We start from the raw sequence: 26,931 nt of genomic DNA on the forward strand, positions 1-26,931 counted from the left end.
AAATTAATTATAGTGAAACACATCAAAATATTTTAAAAATGCTCCAAATTGGTGACATTGTAATATATGCTTTTAAACTAATGTTAGCAGATAGAGGGACCCCTAAATTAGGAGGACCACCAAAGCGTGGGTACTTGCTACTGACTGTGAAAGTGATACAGGAAAATGGGGTGCAAGACGATGATCGTGTCCCAGGTCTTGGTTGAGTACCTGGGACATGCCCTACCAAGTGAGGGTCCTTGGCATCCCCACAGGAAAGAATTGAACAGCAATCCATAGTTGAGTGAAGGCAGATTTATTCAGAGAGATGTACACTCCATAGACAGAGTGCAGGCCATCTCAGAAGGCAAGAGAAAGGCCATGAGGTTCGGTGTTGCTAGTTTTTATAGGCTCAGTAACTTCATATGCTAACAAGTGAAAAGATTATTTCAACTACTTTGGGGAGGGTCTGGGATTCCCAGGAATTGGGCCACTGCCCACTTTTTGACTTTTCACGGTTAGCCTTGGAACTGCCATGGCACCTGTGGGAGTATTTACCATGCTGATGTATTACTGTGAACGTATAATGAAGCTCCAGGTCTACTGGAAGTCAATCTCCTGCCATCTTGGGCCTCAAGATCTACTGGGAGTTGAATTTTCCAACCATCTTTGTGCTAATCACTGTGTCATTCCTTTAATGGCTGTGCCCTGCCCCCTTCCCTCCTATCTCAAAAAAATTCACACAGCAGAGGCAGAAGGATGAAGTAAATAGCTGCTTTATTGCTCAGAAGGGGAAATGGAAGGAAAATGCTTGAGGAGAGAGAAGGAAAGAAAGGCAGTCGAGCTGGGAAAGGAAGCACTGGAGCGGGGACCTGTCAGCCAGGATGGCTGATAGAGACAGCTCCAGCTCTCCATCCGGCTGCGGGGTCTTTTGTTAGAAAACTCTGCCGTTGTTATCTTCATTTCAGTGGTGGTGTTAATAATTTTCTGCTACAGGCTCCTTCCTCCCTCTGAGAACAAAGGAAGATATACTGAGGTATGTCCCTGGGTTTTAAGGAGCCAGCTATGGGGTAGGAGAAATGTCCTGCCTTTTTATCAGTTGAGCAGTTTTAACCAGAATGCCTGCAATCTAGTGGATCCAGCATCCCCCACCCCTCTAAAAAACAAAACAGACACCCCCCCAAATGAAAAACTGTCTCTAAAGATTTTGTTCAGCCATGAAAGTTTTAAAGGGAAATAGGAAAGTAATCTCAGTTAATCGTGGAGATGGGTGGTCAGAGTTGTTGCCGTCCCCCAAGGCTTGCAGGCTTGTCCTAAACAACTGCCTGAGCCTGCTCCTCTATGACTTAGAGAGGCTTGGGAGACTTCAGCTTTTCTATAAATAAGAGGCAGGGGTTGGGTAGGAGCACAGGGTCCTGTTCAGTATCACTAATACATTAAATAAGAAAATCTAGTGGTAGGTTTAATAAGTATCATAATTTTCAAAGTAGTGATGAATATACATGATATTTTGAGGTGTTTACAACACTTGTAATGTGATATGAAAATATCTGTATTTTCTACTAATACTACTGGGGTTTTCTGCCTACATACAAGTTGAAAAAAATTGCTACATTTCAGTAATAGTTCAGTGAAAATAAAGGCATTTTTTCCCCCATCCAAGTTCATGGACCCCCTTAATTTTATTCATTGATCCCTTGGGTGTCTGTGGCCTTCAGCTTAAGAACACTTGATTTATTCTGCAGGTGAGGAAGCTGAGGAGGGCCTCTGTGAAAAAAGTGAAGAGATTTCTACTCTTGGAAAAAGAAGAACAACATTTGAATTCCAGTGTAGCTCTGTAATGAGTATCAAGTCAGTACTTCCATTCCGACCCTCAGTTTCTTTTCTTATTCAGTTAGTATGTCTTGAAACTTACTATGTACCAAGCACTGGCCTAGGCTCTAGGGACTCACTGGTTAACCTTTCAAGGATAGTAGATGTCCTTAGAAGGTATATAATCTGCTGAGGAGTTAAATATCAAACGAACACGTAGAAGTGTGTTTACATGTTTACAAAGGGACACTATGGGTTTTTGTGGTAATCTATAATAGTAGAAATTCAAACTAGCTTGGTGGGTCAGGGAGGATGTTTGTATAAGCTGGGACCTGAAAGATACCAGGAGCCTGTGTCAACTGAAATAAAATGCACAACCTAGGAGATGAGAGTTGCATTTTATTCGGCAGACTTCCTGAAGATTTGAGCCTGGGACATAGCCTCAGATTGCTCTAAGAGACTGTTGGACTCAGGCAAGGGAGAAGCCAGGATATATAGGAGTTTTTTTGCAATGAAGACCAGGTAGTCAGAACATAAAAATGTTACTCTTAATTAAAGAAAATCAAATATCTCAAGTTACGGAATTTAGCACTTTTCTGTATATGGGAAGGTGCAAAGGTCTGGGCTCAATGAAATCATTCATTTGATATGCATGTATCTATCTAGGGCCAGTATCCTGTTCTTCTGCACCCTGAGTTCCCTCAAGTGCACAGTTGGGGGTAGCTGCAGAGGTCAGGCAGCCTGCTTCTCTGCATCTTGAGTTCCCTCTGCTCACTGTGGGACGTAGGTGGCAGTAGTGGCTGATGACTTGATGGCCACAGCATTCTTTGTTTACTGATATGGTTGGCAATATTTTTCATTCACACTATCTAGCTGAAAAAGTAAAGGAAGGGTGTTCTGAGTGAAAGGAATAGCATATTTTAAGACCCAGAGGAAAAAGAGCATGGGGCATTTCTGAGATGGAGGCATTCACTGTGGTGAAGAAAGAGTGCATGGAAGGTAGGGAGCATTGAGTCTGAATGACGCACAGGACTGATTGTGAATGGGTATATGATTCATTTAAATAATTTTAGGTTTTGCGTTAAAATGCAGTAGGAAGCCACTGTAATGTTTTAGGTAATGACAAGATCAGATTTGCATTTTAAATAGATCTCTTTAGCTTAGTTTGTGGAAAATGGATGGAAGGAGCAAGAGCAGATTCAGAGAAATCAGTTAAGAAGCTCTAGTGGTAGCAAAGGTAAGAAGATGGTGGTTTGAAAGAGGTGGGGATTCATGTATTCCCTCAACAAATATTTATTGAATATTTGCAAGATCTTGACAGAAAACGTCTGGCACATTCAAATTATGAAAGATGTTGGTTGGATTTACAAAAATGAACAAATGACATCAGGACTAGCAATACTTGTGCCATTACCACATTTAGGCTTGAAGGGGCAAGGGTGGAGAGCAATTCCTGGAAGCTGGAGAGGGGAGCTGTGTGGTGGGATTGATACGCGGGCAGGGAGAGATATGAGGAGAGGGGGGTTGATGCACAGGAAAGACCTGGGGAACCAGTAACCAAACTAAGTCTCCTTTCTCCTTAACACAAGAAATGAACAAAACCATACCAAGTCCTGGATTCACAGAGTTTATATTCTAGGAAAGCTATTTTAAATAAGGTAGGCACACCCCTGATGATATACAGTGACTTTGCAGGAGGTACACATGTATATATAATTTTAAGGTAGTTTCGGCCAGGCCCCGAACTTCCATGTGTCTCTTTTCTAAAATTGATCTGGCAAGAACATGTCTGTAGTAGAAATAGCATATTGCTGCTTCTTCTCCACGTCACTTTCACACTGACTTTTCTCTCATTTAAAAAAATTTATCTATTTCTCTGTTTATTTATTTTTGAATTAGAGTTTTATTTATTTTTTATTGAAATATAGCTGATATGTAATATTATGTTAGTTTTAGATATACAGCATAGTGATTTGACATTTAAATACATTATGAAGTGATCACCATGATAATTCTAGTAATCATATGTTCGCATACAAAGTTATGTACTATTGACAATATTGTTGTAGTACTATTGACAATACTGTTTATGCTGTATAATACTTCCCTGTTACTTATTTACTTTCTAACTGGAAGTTTATACTTCTTAATTCCTTTTACCTATTTTTCCATCCCCCACCCCCTCCTGTCTGGCAACCAGCCATTTGTTCTCTGTATCTATGAGTGTTTTTGTTTTGTTTCATAGTTTTTTTTTAGGTTCTGCATGTAAGTGAGCTCATATGATATTTGTTTTTCTTTGTCTGACTTCACTTAGCATAATACCCTCTAGATTCATCCCTATTTTTGCAATGGCAAGTTTTCATTCATTTTTATGGCTAATATTCCATTATATATATAAATATCACATTTTCTTTATACATTCATCTGTCATTTAGATTGCTTCCATATCTTGGCTGTTACAAATAATGCTGCAGTGAACATAGAGAGTTATATATATTTAAAATTTTTTGTTTTTGTTTTCTTTGATAAATAACCAGAAGTAAAATTGCTGGATTGTAAGGTAGTTTTATTTTAAATTTTTTGAGTCCATACTGTGGCTATACCAGTTTACAGTTTCACCAACAGTACACAAGCATTCTTTTTTCTCCATTTCCTTACTGATACTTGTTATTTGTTGTTTTTTTGGTGATAGCTATTCCAGCAGCTGTGAGGTGATATCTCATTATGGCTTTGATTTTTATTTCCCTGATGATTAGTGATGTCTATATGTACTCTTTGGAAAAATACCTGTTGAAGTCCTCTGCCCATTTTTAAATTGGATTTTTTAATATTGAGTGGTATGAGTTCTTCATATATTTTGGATATTAACTCCTTATCAGATATGTTATATGCAAATATCTTCTCCCACCTAATAGGTTGCCTTTTTGATTGTTGATGGCTTCTTTCACTGTGCAAAAGCTTTATTTTGATGTGGTCCCATTTATTTATTTTTGCTTTTGTTTCCCTTTTCCTGGAGAGACAGATCCAAAAAAATATATTGCTAAGAGCATACTACCTGTGTTTCCTTCTAGAAGTTTCATTTCTTACATTTAAGTCTTAAATCTGTTTTGAGTTTATTTTTGTATATACTACAAGAATTGGATCTAGATTCATTCTTTTGTATGTAGCTGTCCAGTTTTCTCAACACTGTTTATTGAAAGGACTTTCTTTTTTTATTGTGTATTCTTTCCTCCTTTGTTATATATTAATGGACTACATCAGCATGGGTTATTTTTTGGGCTGACCACAGTTGATGCCTGACCAATGTGGGACTGAGGGGCACTGACCCTCCACACAGTCAAAAATTTGTTTATAAATTATAATCAGCCCTCTGAAACTTGTTGCCTCTGTATCTGTAGTTCCACATCCATAGATTCAACCAATACAAGATTGTATAGTACTGTACTATTTATAATTGAAAAAATATGCACATAAGTAGACCCAAACGGTTCAAACCGACATTGTTCAAAGGTCAGCTGTATTCTGTTCCATTGATCTATGTGTGTTTTTGTGCCAGTACCATACCATTTTGATCACTGTAGCTTCATAGTATAGTTTGAAATCAGGGAGCATGATACCTCTAGCTTTGTTCTTCTTTCTTAAGATTGTTTTGGCTTTTTTGGGTCTTTTGTGGTTCCATATACATTTTGGGATTATTTGTTCTGGTCCTGTGAAATATTCCATTAGTATTTTAATAGGGATTGCATTGAATCTGTAGATTGCCTTGCTTAGTATGGACATTTTAACAATATTAATTCTTCCAACCCATGTGATTGATATGTCTTTCTATTTGTTTGTGTTATCTTCAATTTCTTTCACCAGTGTTTTATAGTTTTCAGAGTGCAGGTCTTTCATCTCTTTGGTTAGAATTATTCCTAGTACATTATTCTTTATGATTCAGTTGTAAAGGGGATTGTGTTCTTAATTTCTCTTTGTGATAGTTCCTTATTAGTGTACAGAAGTGCAGCAGATTTCTGTATATTAATACTGCAACTTATTTTATTTATTTAATAGTTCAAACAGTCTGTTGCTGGAGTCTTTAGCATTGTATGTGTATAGTGGAATGCAGTTAGCATACGATGACAGTTTCATGTCTTCCTTTCCTACTTGGATGCCTTTTATTTCTTTTTCTTGTCTGATTGCTGTGGTCTGAAGTTTCAATACTATGTTGAATAAAAGTGGTGAGAGTGAGCATCTTTGTCTTGTTCCTGATCTCAGAGGAAACACTTTCAGCTTTTCACCACTGAGAATGATGTTGACTGTGGATTTGTCATATATGGCCTTTATTATACTGAGGTATGTTCCTCTGTGCCCAGCTGGTGGAGTTTGTTTTTTTTTTTTTAAATAAGTGGACATTGAGTATTGTTAAAAGTGTTTTCTGTGTCTATTGAGATGATCCTATGATATTGATTCTTTGTTAATTGGAATATCCCATTGACTGATTTGTGGATATTCAACTATCCTTGCGTTCCTGGTATAAATTTCACTTGATTGTTGTGCATGATCCTTTCAATGCATTGTTGGGTTTAGTTTGCTAATATTTTTTGAGGGTTTTGGTATCAGTGTGATGCTGACTTTATAGAATGATTTAGGGAGGATTCCTTCAGTTCTTTGGAGTAACTTGAGAAGAAGAGGTGCTGAATTTTCTTTAAACGTTTGGTGGAATTCACCTGCATGGTCCTGGAATTTTGATTCTTGGGTGTTTTTTGATTACTGAATTAAATTCAGATCTAGTAATTGGTCTCTTTATATTTTTTCTATTTCTTCCTGATTCAGTCTTGGAAGATTTTACATTTCTAGGAATTTATCCATTTTCCTATGTTATCCAAATTGTTAGCATATAATTGTTTGTAGTCTTCTCTTATGATACTTTTTATATCTGTGATGTTATTATAACTTCCTTCATTACTGATTTTATTTATTTGGGCTTTCTTTTTTTTTTCTTGATGAGTTTGGCTAGAGATGATCAATTTTATCTTTTCAAAAAAACTCAGCCCTTAGTTTCATTGATCTTTTCCATTGTTTTTTAGTTTGTATTTCATTTATTTCTGCTCTGAGGTTATGATTTTTTTCCTTCTACATACTTTGAGTTTTATTTGTACTTCTTTTTCTAGTTCCTGTAGGTGTAAGTTTAGATTGTTTATTTGAGATTTTTCTTATTTTCTTAGGTAGGCCTGTTTTGCTATAGACCTCTCTCTTAGAACTCCTTTTGCTACATTTCAGGTTTGGAATGTTGTGTTTCCATTTTCAGTTGTCTTAAGATATTTTAAAAATTTCTTCTGATTTCTTCAGTGAGCTGTTGGTTGTTTAGTAAAATATCGTTTAGACAACATGTTTATGTTTCTCCTAGTTTTTCTTTTGTAGTTATTTTGTAGTATTGTTCTGTTATGGCTGGAAAAAGATGTTTGATATAATTTCAGTTTTCTTAAATTTGATGAGACTTCTTTTGTGGCATAGCATGTGATCTATCCTCAAGAATGTTTCTTGGGCACTTGAAAAAAATGTGTATTCTGCTATATTTGAATGGAGTGTTCTTCATATACTTCTTAAGACAATCTTATTTAATGTGTTGTTTAAGGCCTATATTTCCTTATTGATTTTCTACCTGGATGATCTATCCATTGATGTAAGTGGAGTTTTAAAGTCTCCTACTATTATTGTATTACTGTCATTTTCCCCTTTATGTCAGTTAAAATTTGCCTTATGTATTTAGAGACTCCTGTGTTGGGTGCATATATATTTACAAGTGTTACATCTTCTTGTTCTATTGATCCATTTATCGATAAGTTTAATTAGGTCCCATTTGTTTATTTTTGCTTTTATTTCTATTTCTTGGATAGACTGCCCTGGGAGAATACTGCTCAGATGTATGTGAGATAATGTTTTGCCTATATTTTCTTTAGGAGTTTTATTGTGTTTTGTCTTATGTTTAAGTCTTTAATCCATTTTGAGTTTACTTTTGTGTATGGTGTCAGGGAGTATTCTAGCTTCATTGATCTACATGCTACTGTCCAGTTTTCCCAACACCATTTTCTGAAGAGACTGTCTTTATTCCATTGTATGTTCTTGCCTCCTTTGTCAAAGATTAATTGACCAAAAGTTTGTGGGTTCATTTCTGGGCTGTCTGTTCTGTTCCATTGATCCATATGTCTGTTTTCGTACCAATAGCTGGGTAGAGTATTCTTAGTTGTAGGTTTTTTTCTTTTCACCACTTTGAATAGATCATGCCACTCTCTCCTGGCCTGCAGAGTTTCTGCTGAAAGTCAGCTGACAGTCTAATGGGAGTTATCTTTTGTATAACTAGTTGCTTTTCTTTTGCTTTTAAGAGTCTCTCTCTAGTTATAATTTTTGCTATTTTTATTGTAATGTGTCTTGGTGTGGGCTTCTTTGGGTTAATCTTGTTTGGGATTCTCTGTGCTTCCTGGACCTGGATGTCTATTTCCTTCTCAGGATATGGAAGTTTTCAGCTATTATTTTTTTCAGTTATGTTCTCTACTTCTTTCTCTCTATTATCCTTCTTTGACCCCTATAATGCAAATATTAGTATGTTTGATGTTGTCCTAGAGGCCTCTTAAAATATCTTTATTTAACATTTTTTTCCTTTTTCCTGTTCAGCTTCACTGATTTCCACTACTGTGTCTTCCAGATTGCTGATCCATTCTTTTGTATCATTTGATCTACCTTTGATTCCCTTTAGTGTATTTTTATTTTAGTTTTGTGTTCTTTTCTTCTCATTGTTTCCTTTCCGCCCCTAACTTTTGTTGACATTCTCACTGTGTTGATCTGTTCTTTTCTTCAGATTGTTGAGCATCTTTATGATCATTATTTTGAACTCTTTATTGGGAATGTTGCTTATTTTCATTTTGTTTAACGGCTTCATTAGTGGGCCTGCCTGACTCCCTGCATGGCTGCTGTTGCCTGCTGGTGCTTTGGATAGTGCTAATAGGCTAAAGGGAGGATTCCAAAGTGGAACTTGCCAGCACTGATGTCAATGCAGTAGAAAAAGATTCCGCAAATTGCTGCCACCAGCACCTCAGTCTCCAGAGGCATCCCAACTGCCTCCTGCCTTTCTGGGAAGCTCTGCAAAATCAAGTGTGTCTTACATAAACACCTTTTAAACTACTGCCTCTATGCTAGAACTTGGAACATGTGAAATTTTGCACATATTCTTTAAGAACAGAGTCTCTGTTTTTCTATAGCCATCTGTCTTTCCCACATCCCTGCTGGTTTTCACAGCTTCACTTTCTGGGGCTTGTCTTCCCAGTGCAGGATCCCCAGGCTGGGTGGCTTGATGTGTAGCTCAGACCCCTCACTCCTTGGGGATGACCTCTCTAGTTATGATTTCTCTCCCATTTGTGGATTGATGACCTGGGAGTGTGGGTCCTGGCTATACCATGTCTCTGCCTTACCTACCTGTCTTATTGTGGCTCCTTTATTTCTTCAGTTGTGGAAAATCTTTCTGCTAATATTTAGATCATTGTCACAAATCATTCCTCTGTAAATAGTTGTAACTTTTGTTTGTCTGTGGGAAGAGGTGACTTAAGGGTCTTCCTACTCTGCCATCTTGATCTCCTGACCATTCTCCCATTTTGAAAAAGAAATCCATTTATTTTACCCATCATAAATCTTATTATGGTATATTAATCCCAGAGGGAAAAAATGCTGTCTAAATCTCTTTTATAAATTGAATATTTAATATTTAGAAAAATTATGCTGGGAAATAATCTTTTACAACATGTGCTTTCTTAGGATTTTCATTAATTTCAGTAATAAGAAAAAGCTTAAAGTTCTTTCATTATAAAGTTCTTTCATTAGCTTTTGATCAAGATTTGACTACTGTAATTACATTTCATTTTTTATGTTGCTGAAGTGTTTTACTTATTGTTGCTTTCAATGAATTTTGTGGTCATATTTTTCATTCCTACCATCTATTTAAAAGATTACTTTCCTTGGATATGGTTTCAATTCTCCTGTAAGTCATGTCTTATACAGCAATAATCAGTACAGTCTTTTAAGGTCTTCACTTCTGAGTGGCTGAATACCTTCTTTTCTTTTTTCTGTTAATCTCTTCTGAACCTCATCTCATTTTAACAGTGGGCATTATTCATCTAGGAATACACAAACTAAAAATCCCTGCACCAACCTAAGGTTAGCAGAAGGAAAGAAATGATAAAGATCAGGGAAAAAATAAATAAAGGGAAACACTGGAAAAAAATCAATTAAACCAAGAGCTGGTTTTTTGAAAGAGTAAACAAAATTGACAAACCTGTGGCCAGGCTCACCAGGATGAAAAGAGAGAGGACACAAATAAACAAAATAGAAATGAAAATGGAAAAATTACAACCATCACTACTGAAATACAAAAAACCATAAGAGGATACTCTGAAAAATGTCAACAAATTGGACAACCTAGAAGAAATGGTCAAGAGTCTAGAACATACAGTCCACCAAGACTGAATCAAGAAGAATTAGATAATTTGAAAAGACCAATCACTAGAAGTGAAATAAAATCTGCAATAAAGAAACTCCCTGCAAACCGAAGTCCAGGACCAGATGGCTTCACTGGGGAAGTCTACCAAACATACAAAGAAAAACTCACACTGATTTCCTTCTCAAACTCTTCTAAAAGACTGAAGAGGAGGGAATACTCCCAGACTCATTCTGTGAAGCCACCATCACCCTGATACCAAACCCAGACAAAGACACTACCAAAAAAAGAAAATTACAGGCCAGTATCCTTGATGAACATAGATGCAAAAGTCCTGAACAAAATATTTGCAAATAGGATCCAACAACACATTAAAAAAATGTCATACACTATGATCAAGTTGAATTTACCCCAAGGACAGAAGGATGGTTCAGCATATGCAAATCAATCAATGTGATATACCGCATCAGCAAAAGAAAGGACAAAAATCACATGATCACATCAATAGATGCAGAAAAAACATTTGATAAAATTCAACACCCATTTATGATCAAAACTCTTACCAAAGTGGGTATAGAGGGAACATACCTCAACGTAATAACAGTTATTTATGACAAACCCACAGTCAACATAATACTCAATGGTGAAAATTTGAAAGCCTTCCTACTAAAATCTGGAGCAAGGCAAGGATGCTTACTCTTACCACTTCTATTGAACATACTATTGGGAGTCCTAGCCATAGCAATCAGATGAATAGAAGAAAGAAAAGGATCCAAACTGGGTGGGAAGAGGTAAAATTGCCATTATATGTGGATGATATGATCCTATATATAGAAAACCCTAAAGACTCCTCGTAAAAACTACTAGACTTGATAAAAGTACCTGGCAAAGTAGCAAGATACAAGATTAACATATAGAAATCAGTTGCATTTCTTTACACTAACAATGAAATATCAGAAAAGGAAAGTGAAGAAACAATCCCCTTTAAAATGGCACCCAAAGTAATAAAATATCTAGGAATAAATCTGACCATGGAGGTGAATGAAAGACTTGTATGTGGATAACTACAAAACATTGATTAGAGAAATTAAAGTTGATTTAAAGAAATGTAAAGATATTCCATGCTCTTGGATTGGAAGAATTAATATTGTTAAAATGGCCATACTACCCAAAGCAATCTACAGATTTAATGTGATCCCTATCAAATTACCCAGGACATTTTTCAGAGAACTAGAACAAATAATCCTCAAATTTATATGGAATCACAAAAGACCCAGAATTGTCAAAGCAACACTGAAGAAAATGAATGAAGCTGGAGGAACAACCTTCTCAGACTTCAGACAGTACTACAGAGCTATAGTAATCAAAACAGAGTGGTATTGGCACAAAAACAGACATATGGATCAATGGAACTGAATAGGGAGCCCAGAAATAAACCCAGAGACTTATGGTCAATTAATCTTTGACAAAGGAGGCAAGAATATACATTGGAGAAAAGACACTCTCTTCAGCAAGTGGTGTTGGGGAAACTGGACAGCTGCATGTAAATCAATGAAGTCAGAACCCTCCCTCATACCGTACGCAGAAATAAACTTAAAATGGCTTAAAGACTTAAATATAAGACAAGACACTATAAACCTACTAGAAGAACATAAATCTGACATAAATCTTAGCAATGTTCTCCTAGGGCAGTGTACCCAGGCAATAGAAATAAAAGCAAAAATAAACAAATGGGACCTAATTACACTTAGAAGCTTTTGCAGGACAAGGGAAACTATAAGCAAAACAAAAAGACAGCCTATGGAATGGGAGAAAGTATTTGCAGATGGTGAGACTGACAAAGGTTTAATTTCCAAAATATATAAACAGCTCATACAACTGAATAATTAAAAAAGCAACAATCCAATCCAAAAACGGGCAGAATACCTAAACAAACAATTCTCCAATGAAGACATACAAATGGCCAATAGGTACATGAAAAAATTCTCATTATCACTAATTATCAGAGAAATGCAAATCAAAACTACATTAAGTTGTCACCACATAGCAGTCAGAATGGACATCATTCAAAGGTCCACAATGATAAAAGTGTGGAGAAAGGGAGGGTGTGGAGGAAAGGAAACCCTCCTACCCTGTTAGTGGGAATGTAGTTTGGTGCAGCCATTATGGAAAACAGTGTGGAGATTCCTCAAAAAGCTGAAAACAGACTTATCATATGATCCAGCAATGCCACTCCTGGGCATATATTGGGAGGGAAGTCTAATTTGGAGAGATACATGCACCTCAATGTTCATAGAAACACTATTTACAATAGTCAAGACAGGGAAACAACCTAAATGTCCATCAACAGATTTCTGGATAAAGAAGTTGTGGCATATTTCTACAGTGGAGTACTACTCAGTGATAAAAAAAGAATGAAATAATGTCATTTGCAACAATGTGGATGGACCTGGAGATTGTCATTCTGAATGAAATAAGCCAGAAAGACAAAGAAAAAATACTGTATGAGATCACTTATATGTGGAATCTAAAAAAAAAAAAAAAGACACAAATGAATTTATTTACAAAACAGAAACAGAATCACAGACATAGAAAACAGACTTATGGTTATCCAGTGGAAAGGGCATGGGAAGGGATAAATTGAGAGTTTGAAACAAGTTTCTGCTGTGTAGCACAGGTAACTGTATTTAATATCTTGTAGTAATATATAATGAAAAAGTGTATGAAAAGGAGTATATGTATGACTGAAACATTATTCTATACACCAGTAGTTGGCACAACATTGTAAACTGGTTATGCTTCAATGTAAAAATAACTTTAAAAAAGAATGTAAAAAAAAACTCAACACAAAATAAATATGGATGAAAGGCTTGAGCAGGTACTTTGTAAAAGAGAATATCCGAGTAGTCATAAAACATGAAAAGATACATAATGTTCTTAGTCATCAGGGAAGTGCAAACAATATTGAGACAATACTACATACTCCAGAATGGCTAAAATAAAAAGACTATTAATCATAAGAGTTGGTGAATATGAGAAGCAACTGGAACTGTCATATATTGCTAGTAAGGGTCTAAGCTGATACTGCCACTTAAAAAATTAGCTGGTATTCTCTATTGAAATTGAAGAGGTATATAGATATATAGATATATTATAACCCAGAAATTCTCCTGGTAAAAAAAGCTAATGGAAATATATGTATAAAAGCAACAAAAGACATGTACAAGCATGCTTATTATAGCAGTATTTAAAATATGACCAAGCTGGAAAAACCCAAATGTCTTTCAGTTGTACAGTGAATAAATAAATTGAAATATAGCCATACAATGGAATATTATACAATAAGGAAAATGAACTAGCCAGAGCTTCATTTAGTAATAGAGATGAATCTCATGAACAGTATTGAGTGAAGGAAGCCAGACACAAACAACAAACTGAATCATTCAGTTTGCCTGTTCAAAAACAGAACTAATCTATGGTGTTGAACCTCTGGAGTAGAGAGTTACAGTAATTAGAAGAGGACATGTTGTGGTGGTGAGGGATTCTGGGAGGTTGGTGATGTTCTATAACTTGTCCTCTGTAGTGGTTACCCTGGTGTGTTTGTTTTGTGAAAACTCAGTGAGCTGCATATGTGCAATCTGTATTTTTTTGTAGTATAATGGTTATTTTCCATTTTTAAAAAGTGAAAAATAACTAGCCACATCTTTTATAGCCTTCTGATTCACCAAGAATTCTTTCTTTCTGGCTCTCTGGATGAGTATGGTATTAATGAATAAAGACACCCTTCATCCTTAAATATATATTTGTGATCTGATCCTCAGAACTTGTGACTGTGTTGCCTTACATGGCAAAACAAATAAACAAATTAATAAAAAAACTTTGCAGATAGGATTAAATTAAAGATCTTGAGATGAGGATGTTATACTGGATTATCCAGTTAGGCCCAGTGTAATCAGAAGAGTCATAAGAGGGGAGCATGAGGGTCAGAGATAGCGTGATTTAGTATGAGAATAACTTGACTAACCACTGCTGGCTTTGAGGATGGAAGAGGGTTATGAACGTAAAAAGGAGGGCAGCCCCTAGAAACTGGAAAAGGCAAGAAGATTGACTTTCCCTTAGAGCCTCCAAAAGAAATGTGGCTCTGCCAATAATTCATGTTTAGATCCATAAGGCCCAATATTGGACTTTACACCCCCAGAACTGTAAGATAATTAATCTGTTGTTTTAAGACACCAAGTCTGTGGCAATTTGTTACAGCAGCTGTATGAAACTAACAATGGGTTATACATTGTACCTGTCAGAGTACTTTGCAAATAATAGCTGCTTTGTAAGTGTGTGCTGAATGAATGGTCAAGCTTAAAAGATATGATTCTTAAATATGATGATGAGATTTTAGAAATAAATAAGGATGTCTCTGTGAGAATTCAAAGCCAGCATGATGTACTGTGATCAGGTTTTTTTTTTTTTTTTCCCAGTTTCCCTCTGATCCTCAAACATCCTTAAACTTTCCAGGCTAAAGGTCTGGGGGTGAAGTAAAAGGAGTACATGTTTTGTAGTCATCAGGCACAACAATATTGGAGATGAGGATGCAGGTGAAGATGGCATAATTGGGGCTTTTTATTCCATGAGAAACATCTATTTGTCAAGAGGGAGATTAAAATTTTCTTTTTATAAAAGAAATGTGGAAAGAAATAAGATGGAGGTAATATTGGTCTCTGATATCCCAAAAGGAATTTGCCATGTGTCAGCTTTAAGATTCAGCCACAGTAATGTAGCACATTATGGTAAAGTAGAGAGAAGTGCTGGGGTTAAGTGTAACAAAGATGCCCTGAGGTTTTGTGTGCTATGGATGCTCAATTGAAACCTAGTGGGCTGCCTTAGGCCTACCCTAGCAGAGTGAGTTGACTGAATCATCAAATGGTGTGGATTGCTGGGCCAACTTTTAGAGTGGAGGATGTGGCAATAAACTCAGGTTCTGCAGGCAGCTGGATCCTTGGCACAGTGTCAGCAATTCAGGAACATTGACCCTGCCAAAAATCTAGACCCCATGTTAACTAGGCAATTTAGCAGTGGTATCCCGCAGCATTATCAGTGATTAGGTGCACAGACGTGAGTGCTCCAGAGACCAGCAGGTGGCAGCCGCCACATCAGGAAAAACCAGCATGAAGCTAGAGTCCCTTCTCAATGCCAGGAGTTTGTGGGAGCACACTCTTTCCACCCTACTTTGGGGAGACTCAGGGGAAACAGAGGCTCTCTGAGTGATTAAGCATTATTTTATCCAATAGAACCAAATGCTTTATAAAAGTATATTTAAATTGTCAGATTGTATTACGTTTAAAGTAGATTGAAACTTTAGCTCCCTTTTTTTTTTCTCCTGCTAATCAGTGGGTGAGGATTTGGGAGGGATATTAATTATAGACTAACATAAGGAGAATTAAAATACTTCTCTACATCATCTGAATTGATGAAGCCATTCAGATTTCTTCCTGAATAAGCTTTTTAGGAGAAGAAAGAGAGGAGATCAGAGAAGTACATAGCAACTTACCTTTCTCTCTTCCTCTCCTCTCTCTTTCCCATCACTGTTTCCTGGTCTGTCTCTGAGTTTGGAAAGTTGGGAGGGAATTTAAACTTGCAGCCACAGCACACTTACTTCTGTGTGATTCTGTCTTCTCTTTCTTTAGGACAGTGCTCTGCAGGCAGGAAAGTTTCTAATAAATATCCCCATTCAGTAGGTATGAGACGCTTTGCTAAATACAGAGTATATAAAGATGAAAAAGCTAGCCATGGCCTGCACACAGGGAGCAGGGGGAATTGAGAAATAGGCATTTAAAACAAATGGTTATTACGAAGAAAAAGGAGCCGAGACTCACTTTTATACTGACTCTTTCTAGACCTGTGACTGTGAAGCCATCCCTAACCCCCAGTCAGTTATATTTTGTTCATCTTTTGCTCACATTTCCACTTTGCATTTCTATGCCACTTAACGCATTTTATTTTGTCCTGTGCTTATGTTTCTCTACTAGTTTGTGTATGTCTTTGGGACGAGATCTGTCTAATTCACTTTTATAAGGCTTTGGGTCCTGGCAAAATTCTAGATACATAGAAATGTTGATGGTGAAAGAATGTCACTCAATCTCAGGTTTTTCAAAGATTTTAATTGCAATGCTATGTATAAGTAGTGAATATTTTGAAACCTAGTTTTCTACCAGTAGAGACCTAGTGAGTTACATAAGAGGGCTGTTGTGCTAGCATTAAACTTAATTATTTAAATAGACCAATATTGTTGATCTCAAAAGACGTCCATAGTAGGTTTTGAGTGGAAAAGAAGATTATAGGAGAAAACGTATACTACACATTACCATGTATGCAATTTAACTATGTGTCTATATGCCAGGAAGGATGATCATAAAAATGTTCACAGAAATTAATCTGAATGGTGGGATTTTTTGTGTTTTTAATTTTCTTTTTTATGTTTTTCCACATTTTGGTATTTTTTAAAAAGGGATAATTGTTATTTTAAAAATATAGAACTTAAAAAAATTTCATCAAAATCTGAGTCTCTTTTTCTCTCCTAATCAAAACACTTCAGGGTCTCACTGCATTGTGTTCCTCAGCCACGACTGTCCAAATGTCTCAGAGACATTGGCAATGTCTGGGCTAATACTTGGATTTTATGACTACAGGGTATGCTACTAGCATCTAATGGAAAAAGTCCAAGGATTCTGCTAAACATCCTATAAGGCATAGGACAGTCCCTCACAACAAATTATCTGGCCCCAGATGTCAACAGTGCAGAATTTGAGATGACCATCAGAATTAATCTGATAAATTTCTTTACCACCATCGTTACCATGATAATTGTATGGATTTTCTTTTTTTGATCTTTCACCATAGGAATTTGTATGAAAGTACCCTCTATTCTTGTTCTGAAATTCTGTTATATTTTGCTTGCCAATTTTTTTAAAGAAAAATTTTCTGTATTTATAAAGAGAGATTTTGTGTGTGTGTGTGTATGTGATATTGTATGCAAAACGTCCTTGTTCCAGCTTGTTATCAGCTCAGGCTTATGGAATGATTTGGAGGCTTCCATTCTTTTTTCTGCTCCCATACTTAAAACCAGTGAAGAGATTATCTGTTCTTGGTAGGTCTGATAGAAGTTTCTTTAAAAACTTCTTAAGGCTACTGCTTTTTTGTGAGGTGATCTTTGACTTCCTTTTTGTTCTTTTCTCTATTATTGTTCTCATTAATATTTTAAACCAATTATAATCCATGTTTCATAATTTATGTTTTCTTGAAATATATGTATTTCAGAAAGATTCAGATAGTATTATATCCTATTTCTCATTCCTAATATTTATGTCTTTCCCTTATATGTTGTTCAGACTTGCCAAAAGACTTTTTCTGTGTGTGTTTAGTTCTTTTCAATTATCTAGTTTTGTAGTATTTATTTACTCTACATTTTTAATAAGTATATTATGTATCTTTTCTTATTTGAACATTTTGTCTTTATTAATTTATTTTGTCTTTTATTTTATATACCTACAGGAACAAAATGTCCTTTGAGTGATCCTTCCCCTCTAACGCATATATTTTGTTATTCCCTGTAAAATGTTTCAGTTGTCAATCATTTATAAGTAGTCTGTGATTTCCGTTTTGATTTCTACTTTATAGAAAATGATATTTAAAATGTCCAAATTGTTAATGGTTTGGGGGCATTTGTTCTCAACTTTAGATAATGTCTACAGTTTCTATATTTTGGGGCATGTTACATTTTGTTGGCCTATTATGAATCAGTTTTCCTTTAAATAGATTTATTGAGATATAATTTACATACCACAAAGTTTACCTATTTAAAATGCACAGTTTAGTCATGTTTAATATATTTAGAGTTATGTAATCATCACCATACTCCATTTTTAGATCATTTTGTCACCTTTAAAACAAACCTTGTACTCATTAGCATTAACTCCTGCCTTCCCCTCACTTCTGCCTCCCAGCCCTAGGCAACCACAATTCTACTTTCTGTCTCTATAGATTTGCCTCTCCTGGATATTTCACATAAATAGTATCATATAATATATGATCTCTGTGTGTGGCCTTTTTCACTTAGTGTAATGTTTTATCTGTGACGTCATAGTGTGTATCAGTACTTCATTTTTTAAAATTTCTGAATAATAGTCCATTGTATGAATCCTACTATATTTTATTTCTCCATTCATCAGTTGATAAATATTTGGATTGTTTCCACTTTGTGGCTATTGTGATTAATGCTGGTATGAACGGATGTGTATAAGTTTTTGTGTGGACATAGGCTTCATTTCTGTTGGGTATATATGTAGGAGTAGAAATGCTGGGTCATATAGTAGCTCTTTGTTTAACTTTTGGGAACTTGACAAACTGTTTTCCAAAGTGGAAATGTGTCCCACTTCACATTCCCATCATCAGTGTATGGAGGTTCTAATTTCTCCAGTGTCATCAACACTTACATTATCTGCCTTTTTGATTATAGCCATTCTGGTGTGTGTGAAGCGATATCTCACTGTGGTTTTCATGTGCATCTCTCAAACAACTAATGACATTGAGCATCTTTTTGTATTCTTATTAGCCATTTCTATATCTTCCCACTTTCAACCCTGGAGGAGCAAGGGACAACACAGTAATGAAAGAATAGTAAAGGAACAGGGTGGGAACATAGTGAAGAAGCTAACCTCTCTCCCTTTCTGCATTGCCAGACTGATGCAGGCCTGGCATTGGCAGGAGATGGGCTTTCAATTGAATAAGAGATTTCATTAGATGGTTATTAAATTTTTTATAGGCTAAGATTCACTGAGGAAACTATGGGACTTACCTGATATTTCATCCAGGGTTGTTAAGAACTGGGTCTACAGAACAGACTGAAGGAGACAGTCCTGAGAAAAATAAAATTGCTGTTTGCTTGTACCCTACTGATTCCAACTCATTCAGTAAGCCGGTTATATTTGTCATAAAAAAGGCAAACCATTTCTAGGGTAGAAATAAAGGTGGATAATTTATGTCTTAAGAAACAAAGAGATAAAGTTCGATTCATTCAGCAAATTAGGAAAGGAATGAAAAGAAACAAAAAACAAAAAACCTATAAAAAAGCCACTTGTATTTGACATTTTTACTCACTATCATAAAGTTTTAGTCACCGTCTCCACACTAGTCCTGGTCTGGAAAAGATCTCTAATTTACTCCAAAAAACCAAGATCTTTGGACACACTTCAGACTTATTATTTTGATCTCTCTGCAGCCTTCAAAACTGATCAGTCACTTCCTTCTTGAAACTCTTCATTCCTTCATCCCTTGACACCACTCTAACATGGAGGTTCTATTTGTCTCTGTCCCAAAGCTCAGTCGTGGGCATCAGAGTTATATTGAAAATACCTGCTGGTGCTTTGATTAATACCCTCTGTGGGGGTCCTACAGTCAACAAATCAAACAGAATTCATGATCTTCCCCTTTCCAAGCATCTCCACCTCAAAGTCTGTTCTTTCTTTTGTGTTTCCATTCTTGATGAATGAAACTTCCACCTGCTGAGCTTATTAAAGCAGATGGGAGTCATTATTGATCTTTCATATATGTGTTTGAATCCCATTGTTTTGACTGCCTACATATTTCTTGAATTTATCTTTCCCTCTATATCCTTGTTAAAGCTGCCATATTTCTCTTTGTCTTTTTTTCCCCCCCCATGAATTAATATAGCAGCTTCCTAATCAGGTCACTTTCCTCTTGTCTTAGATTTCATTTTTTTTTTTTAGGATTTAAAGTAATATTTTATTTATTTATTTATAATTTTTTATTGATTTATAATCATTTTACAATGTAGTGTCAAATTCCAGTGTAGAGCACAATTTTTCAGTTATACGTGAACATATGTATATATTCATTGTCACATTTTTTTCTCTGAGATACCCTAAGATCTTGTATATATTTCCCTGTGCTATACAGTATAATTTATCTATTCTGCAATTTTGAAATCCCATTCTATCCCTTCCCACCCCCCGCCTCCTTGGCAACCACAAGTTTTGGTCTTAGATTTCTAATTTATCTTTCACAGGAAAGTCAGAATGATCTTTCCAAAGGCAAATCAGAACATTTCACTTCTTTGAGCAAAACTCATCAGTGGTTCTCCATTGATTTAAAATTGTACTCCAGACTCTTTTGTACAGCACAAAATGACCCTTAGAGTGATTAGCTTCCTCAGTTTTCATTTATGCTTGTCTCCTTTATGTATACTTTGGAATTTTTTAGGTCTCCAAATATCTACATCTTCTTTTGCCTTTCAACCAGGTTGTTCCTTCTGCTTAGAACAGTGTGACCAATTGTCCTAGTGTGTCTAGAATTTACCTGGTTTTAGCCCTGGAAGTTTCCCCCACCCCCTGCAACCCAACCTTGCCAGGCAAACAGGGTTAGTTTATCACTCTAGCTCAGAATGTCTCTTTCTTTTTAGTCTTCCTGATTTGTTCTTTAAGAGTCTGCTTAAACTGACTTCTTCTAAAATCCTATTCTAACACACTTTTTCCTCTAGGCTGAAATGTATCTGCATACATGAAAAGGAAAGGGATTACCACATTCTACTTTAATCTGTTTCTGCTACACTTTGCGTTCTTTGAAGAGAGACAGTATTTTATTCATCTCTAAATCTCTTCAAGTCATGCACACCTAGCATAGTGTTTAGCACATAGTAGGCCACTGATAAATATTAGTTGTACAATATTAGAAAAACCCAGGGCATCTATCTTAATGCTATATTTGACAAATATCATAAATACTTTGCTGATTAAATTAGTCTAGTATTTCCAAATGTTTCTGTTGTTTCGACATTGAAATAAAATGTTTTATTTTTACTCATCTAAAAAAAAAATCTGCCTGTGAAATAGGACTGTCAAAATGTGATCAATCTTATCAATGCTGACAATAAAGTTGACTGAGTACAATCAAGTGGTAAAAGATGTACTATTTCAGGGGAAAACTAAAATTAATAAAAGATAAAATCTAACAAGAAGAGCTAATAGCAATAAAGCAAAAAAATTATATACAGGTAGGGAAAAAATAACCAAAATTCATAATGGCACTTTAACATATTTTTTGGAAACAGAGTCAAACAGGCAAAAATAAATAAAGATAGAAAAAGTTAAAATAACACAATTGACCTGTTACATCCCATATTCTCCTGCTGCCTGCTCAGTTTCTTTCCCTTCATAGCAAATTGATCAAAAGAATTGTGTACTCTTGCTATCTCCATTTACTTACCTTCCATTCACTCCTCAACCTAACTTAATCTGACGAATTCCACCATAGCTCCAATGAGACAACAATGACCAAGGTCAACAAAATCTTCTGTGTTGCTAATCCAGTGGAAAGTGTTCAGCATTACCTTATTCTCTCAGTAGGATATGACATGGTTGACTAGTGCCTACTACTTGAACCAGTCTCTTCCTTTTGGCTTACAATATGTCATCACTATTCCCTACCACCTCTTTCTGGTTTTCTTATGCCACTCAAGTGTCTCTTTTCCTCACATTTCTTTCTCTTATTGATTTCTAATGTAATTTCATTGGAGAACATGTAAGCAAGCCATAGAATGCTATCAGAGTGTTCAAATGGGTGAGGGTGCTGACTTAATTCTGGGAGGTCAGAACAGGTCCTTGGAGAAGTGGCTTAATCTGAAATCTGTCAGGCTAATTAGAAAGGACAGAAGTGTGGAGAGGAGTATTATAAACAGAATAAATGGTGTGCACAAAGGTCCCATGGTGAATGAGAGAGCACAGGGCACTAAAGCAAATGGGAAAAAAAGGGGGCCAGTGTGCTTCCATAATGGTGTATAAATGGAAGGGTGGTGGAATATGAAGCTGGAAAGATAAGCAGGATCCACTCCATTGTGGGCTTCATCAACCATGTTAAAGGTTTTGGTCTTTCTTCAGAGACCTTTGGGAAGTCAGCACTCTCATAGCATTCTGTAGATTTCCTACAGTGTTAGTTGCGTCTTTCTTATGTAATTGAATCATTTCTGTTTGTCTAACAAGATTATAAACTCCATGATGGTGGAAATTATGCCTCCTTTTGCTCATCTCTGTATCCTTAGCACATTAGGGTTGGATTGACAAGAATGAATGAGGAACTCTAATTACTCGTCCAGGAGACAGATGATGATAGTTTGTACCAGGATGTTGGTAATGAAAAGATATTAGATCTGAAAGATATTTGTGTAAAGTTGACTGATCATGGTGGTGGATTAGATATAAATGGTGAGAGTAGGAGCATATTAAAGATGATTCTTTATGGAAGCATCTTGTTTTTGGATAATCTCTCAAATTTCTGTGGGAATACCACATTAATTTTACTTATTTTAATATATTGTCTTTTTCAGCATTAACTGTTTCCTTGGGGATAGTATTTTGTTCAGCTTAGTTTCTCTTTCTGTTTTCTTCAACTGCTTTTTGTCTCTGCCATTTTATCATTCTATCATTGCATTGTCTCACATTATTAAGTATTCTTTGAAAATGTAGTTTTTCATGTCTGCCTGTGTATTTGCATTGAGTTAATATATCATAATTGATGATTTCTTTACTATTGGCCATATATTCTGTTCCTAATTTTTGCTTTATAAAAAATTGCTGTTTTGAACATCTTTATGCCCATGTCTAATTACTAATGTATTCCTGAGTATATATTTTTAGAGCTGGATTTATGGGCAGTGGATATATATATACATACATATATATATATATATATATATACGCACACACACACATACATACATACATGTATGTATATAATTGAAGTAACATTGGTTTATAACATATAATTTCATGTGTATAATATTATATTCTGACTTCTTTATACACAACAGTGTGTTTACCTTTCATTATTCAGTCTTTCAAGGTTGTACAATTCTAAGAATTTTTTCATTTCTTCTAGGTTATCCAGTTTCTTGGCATTATCTGTTCATTGTATTCTCCTATAATCCTTTGTTTTTCTATGGTATCTGTTGTAATATCTCCTCTTTTGATTCTGATTTTATTTTTCTGAACCTTTTCTCTTTTTTTTCTTAGTAAGTCCAACTAAAGGTTTGTCAGTTTGGTGTATCTTTTCAAAGAACCAGCTCTTAGTTTCATTGATTTTTTTTTCTACTGTCTTTTTCTTTTCTATTTTGTTTATTTCTTCTCTGATCTTTATCCTTCCTTATACTGACTTTGGGCAATGTTCTTATTTTTCTGGTTCCTTTAGGTGTATAAAATTAGATTGTTTGAGATTTTTCTTATTTCTCGAGGTAGGCCTGTCTTGCTTTAAAACTTCTTTCTTAGTACTCTTTTGCTGCATTGCATAGATTTTGATATGTTATATTTTCATTTTAACTTGTCTTCAGGTAGTTTTTGATTTCTCCTTTGATTTTTTCTTTGACCCGATAGTTGTTTGGTCTCCACATACTTGTGAGTTTCTAGCTTTTTTCTTGTAGTTGATTTCTAGTTTCATACCATTGTGGTCAGAAAGATGGATGATATGATTTTAGTCTTAAGCTTATTGAGACTTGTTTTGTATTCCAGCATATGGCTCATCTTTTAGAATGTTCAGTGTGCATTTGAGAAGAATGTGTATTCTGTTGCCTCCATGTAGAATAGTCCTTATAAATCTATTAAATCCATCTAGTCTAATATTTCACTTACGGCCGCTGTTTTCTTGTTGACTTTCTATCTGGGTGATTTATCTATTGATGTAAGTGGGGTTTTAAAGCCCCCTAAAATTGCTGTGATGCTGTCAATTTCTGCCTTTAGTTCTGTTATAATTGCTTTATGTGTTTTGGTGCTCCTATGTTAGATGCAAATATCTTAATAACTGTTATATATTCTTGATGACTTGTCCCTTTTATCATTAAATAATGTCCATATTTGTTTCTGGCTTAAATTGTATTTTGTATGGCTACATGCACTTTCTTTTAGTTGCCATTTGCATAGAGTATCATCCTCCACCCCTTCACTTTGAATCTATGTTTATCTGTAAAGCTGAAGTGAGTCTTCTGGAAGCAGCATATTGTTGGGTCTTGGTTTTTAGTCCATCTGGCTACTCTGTGTCTTTTGATTGGTGAATGAAGTACATTTACATTTAAGGTGTATTGTTGATGAATGAGAACTTAGTACTGCCATTTTCTCTCTTGTTTTCTGGTTGCTCTGTATTAGTTGTTTATTCCTAGGCTGACTTAAAAATTCTTTCTTTGTCATTGACTTTTGACAGTTTTACTATACTATGTCTTGGAGAAGGCCTTTTTGCACTGAGATAATTAGATGTTCTCTTAGCTTCATGGACTCATAACCCAGTTTCTTCCCCAGATTTGAAAACTTCTCAGTTATTATTTCTTTAAATACAATCTTTTTTTCTTTCTCCTTCTCTTCTACTGTGGAATACCACTATCATTATGTTGCCCTTACTAATAAAGTTATAGTTCTCAAAAATTTTCTTCATTTAAAAATTTTTATTTCTATTTCCTCTTCTACTTGTATCATTTCTAGATTTCTGTCTTTGAGCTTGCTTAATTCTCTCTTCAATATGATCTGTTCTATTTCTAACGCTTTCTAATGTGTTCTTTGTCTCATTTATTGAGGGCTTCAGTTCCAGAATTTCTGTTTGGCTGCTTTGTAGAGTTTTAATCCCTTTGGTAAATTATTCCTTCTGCTCATTAATTTTATTCCTAAGATCATTGAGTTGCCTCTCTGAGTTTTCTTATACCTCACTGAGTTTCTTCATGACAGCTATTTTGAGTCCTCTATCAGTTAGATTACATTGTCTTGTGTCTTTAAGTTTGTTTTCTGGAGAATTATGTTATTTTTGTTATTCTGTGTTACTGTGGTTTTTCACGGTGCTTGATAAGTTATTTCTGTGCTGGTGCATTTGAAGTAGTGAATACTTTTCTGGTTTTTCTTACCTCAGCTACATAGGAACATTCACACTTTTCACCCTCCACCTCTTCCAGAGGTTTTCTCCTGTACCTCATTGTTGTTGCTTGTGCCTCTGTGGTTGCTGATGACTTGCTGCTGTTAGTGTTGCTATTGTCACTGAGATTGCCACCTGGGAGACACTGCTGGCAGGTACTTCTGGCTTGTCTGGAGTCATCATGTCCAAGGGCTCTGTCATAGTAAGAATAGGTGGGGGAGGGGAAGCTTGGGTTGTGGGTACCTCTGCCATGTTCAAGTTGTCAAATTTGTGGGTGCCAGCACTGCAGGTGGAGGAGCCAGAGTCCTGGGCGCTTCCACTGCTGGAGAAGCAAGTTCTCAGGCTCTGTTGACGCTATTGCCAGTTCCCTGTGGCTGTGGGCACCATCATGGTTGGGAGGCTGGAGTCATGTGCACTGCTTCACTTCTGCTACTGCATTGTCTGGGGCTATGGGCTCAGTTGCTGTAGTTGAAGATCCAGGATTGCAGGCACCACTTTCACTGTTAACCTGGTCTACCTCCTCTATGTGTTCCAATCCACCTACCTTTTGATGAACAGATGCGTGGATGTCTTTGGTATCCTGGAGTGTTGGTCAAAGGAAACCTTGTAGAGTTATGGATATTTTACTGTTGTAGATTGAAGAGAGGAGACAAAAGGAGTGTGTTTTGCTGCCATGATGCTACATCACCTGCCTCTTCAGCTCTTTTGGTGATTTTCAGCTGGACTGTCCTGTACTGGTAGATGGAATGTATTTCTCCAGTGAATGTGAAAATTACAATTTTCCTGAGAACAAATGCAGAGGCTAATTATGAGAAGGCAAGTATACTCATCAGATGGGCTGCTCTCCTGGTTATCCAGCTACTTAGATTCTCTGTGTGAGGACTCAGTAGCCTTTGTGAAGGCTGGAGGTTATTTGAGAGAATCAGTCTTTTTCTGTTTCAGTCTCTGATGCTGCCTCTTGGAATTTTACATACAACTATCTCACTCTCTTTAGTGAGAGAATTTTTTTTGTGGCATTATCCCAGAATCAAATGCTGCAGCTCTGATCACTTGTACTGGTCCAGTTTTTCTGTAGCTCTTTAATTTCTACCCTGAGCACAGCATGAGCATGCCAATTCCCTGATCCAGCTGTCTCTGATCTTAGGGATTTTTCAGGATATTGTTGGAAAAATTCACTTAAGCAAACTTCCTCTTTCACATATACTGTTTCACATGTCTCTATCTATATCTATCTGTATAATCTATCTATATATCTACATATATTTGTATTGGGTTTCACATATATGTATATATATTGCTGTCAATTATAGGCCATATATTTTACATTGCCTAGAAATTTCTCAGCCTTTTTAGTCCATGGAAAATTTTGTTTGAAATGCATAATGTTTGACCCATATACATTAAAGGAATTATAACTTACGTGTGATAATTGTCATGAAAGTAACTGAGAAAGTTGTCCAAGCGTTGCCTCTGGTCTTTCTCCCTTTCCTTACAAATGGAGTAGAATGAGATAAATGAATCAGGCCCAGATGGTTAAAAAGGGAATTCTATGACACTTCAAAGAAAAATAATGCCAATGATAGGAGAACAATTCCCAAGCTTATAGACAGAAGAAAACCCTCTGAATTATTTTTATAAATGCTATTGTGTTTAAAAGTGAGGGTTTTGGAATCAGGCCACCTGGATTCAAATTCTGGCCTCATCATTTACTAGTAGTACGATAT

At 35.9% G+C, this 26,931-nt stretch overlaps 1 protein-coding gene across 2 annotated transcripts in view; it reads left to right on the forward strand.

Moving 5' to 3' along the window:
* The window catches only part of LOC116277917 (olfactory receptor 2AG2-like), a 111,296-nt gene that overhangs the window by 5,606 nt on the left and 78,759 nt on the right, over nucleotides 1-26,931 (forward strand). Inside the window, exon 3 of one of the 2 annotated variants that reach the window (XM_072969406.1) lies at nucleotides 1,725-1,830. The exons of the other annotated variant lie outside the window; for it this stretch is intronic. The gene's annotated coding sequence lies outside the window, so the exon portion shown is untranslated. The remainder of the gene's footprint in view (nucleotides 1-1,724; nucleotides 1,831-26,931) is intronic. 2 annotated transcript variants of the gene reach the window in all.

The sequence above is a fragment of the Vicugna pacos genome, chromosome 10, assembly GCF_048564905.1.
Source record: "Vicugna pacos chromosome 10, VicPac4, whole genome shotgun sequence".
In the NCBI taxonomy this organism is placed as follows: Eukaryota; Metazoa; Chordata; class Mammalia; order Artiodactyla; family Camelidae; genus Vicugna; species Vicugna pacos.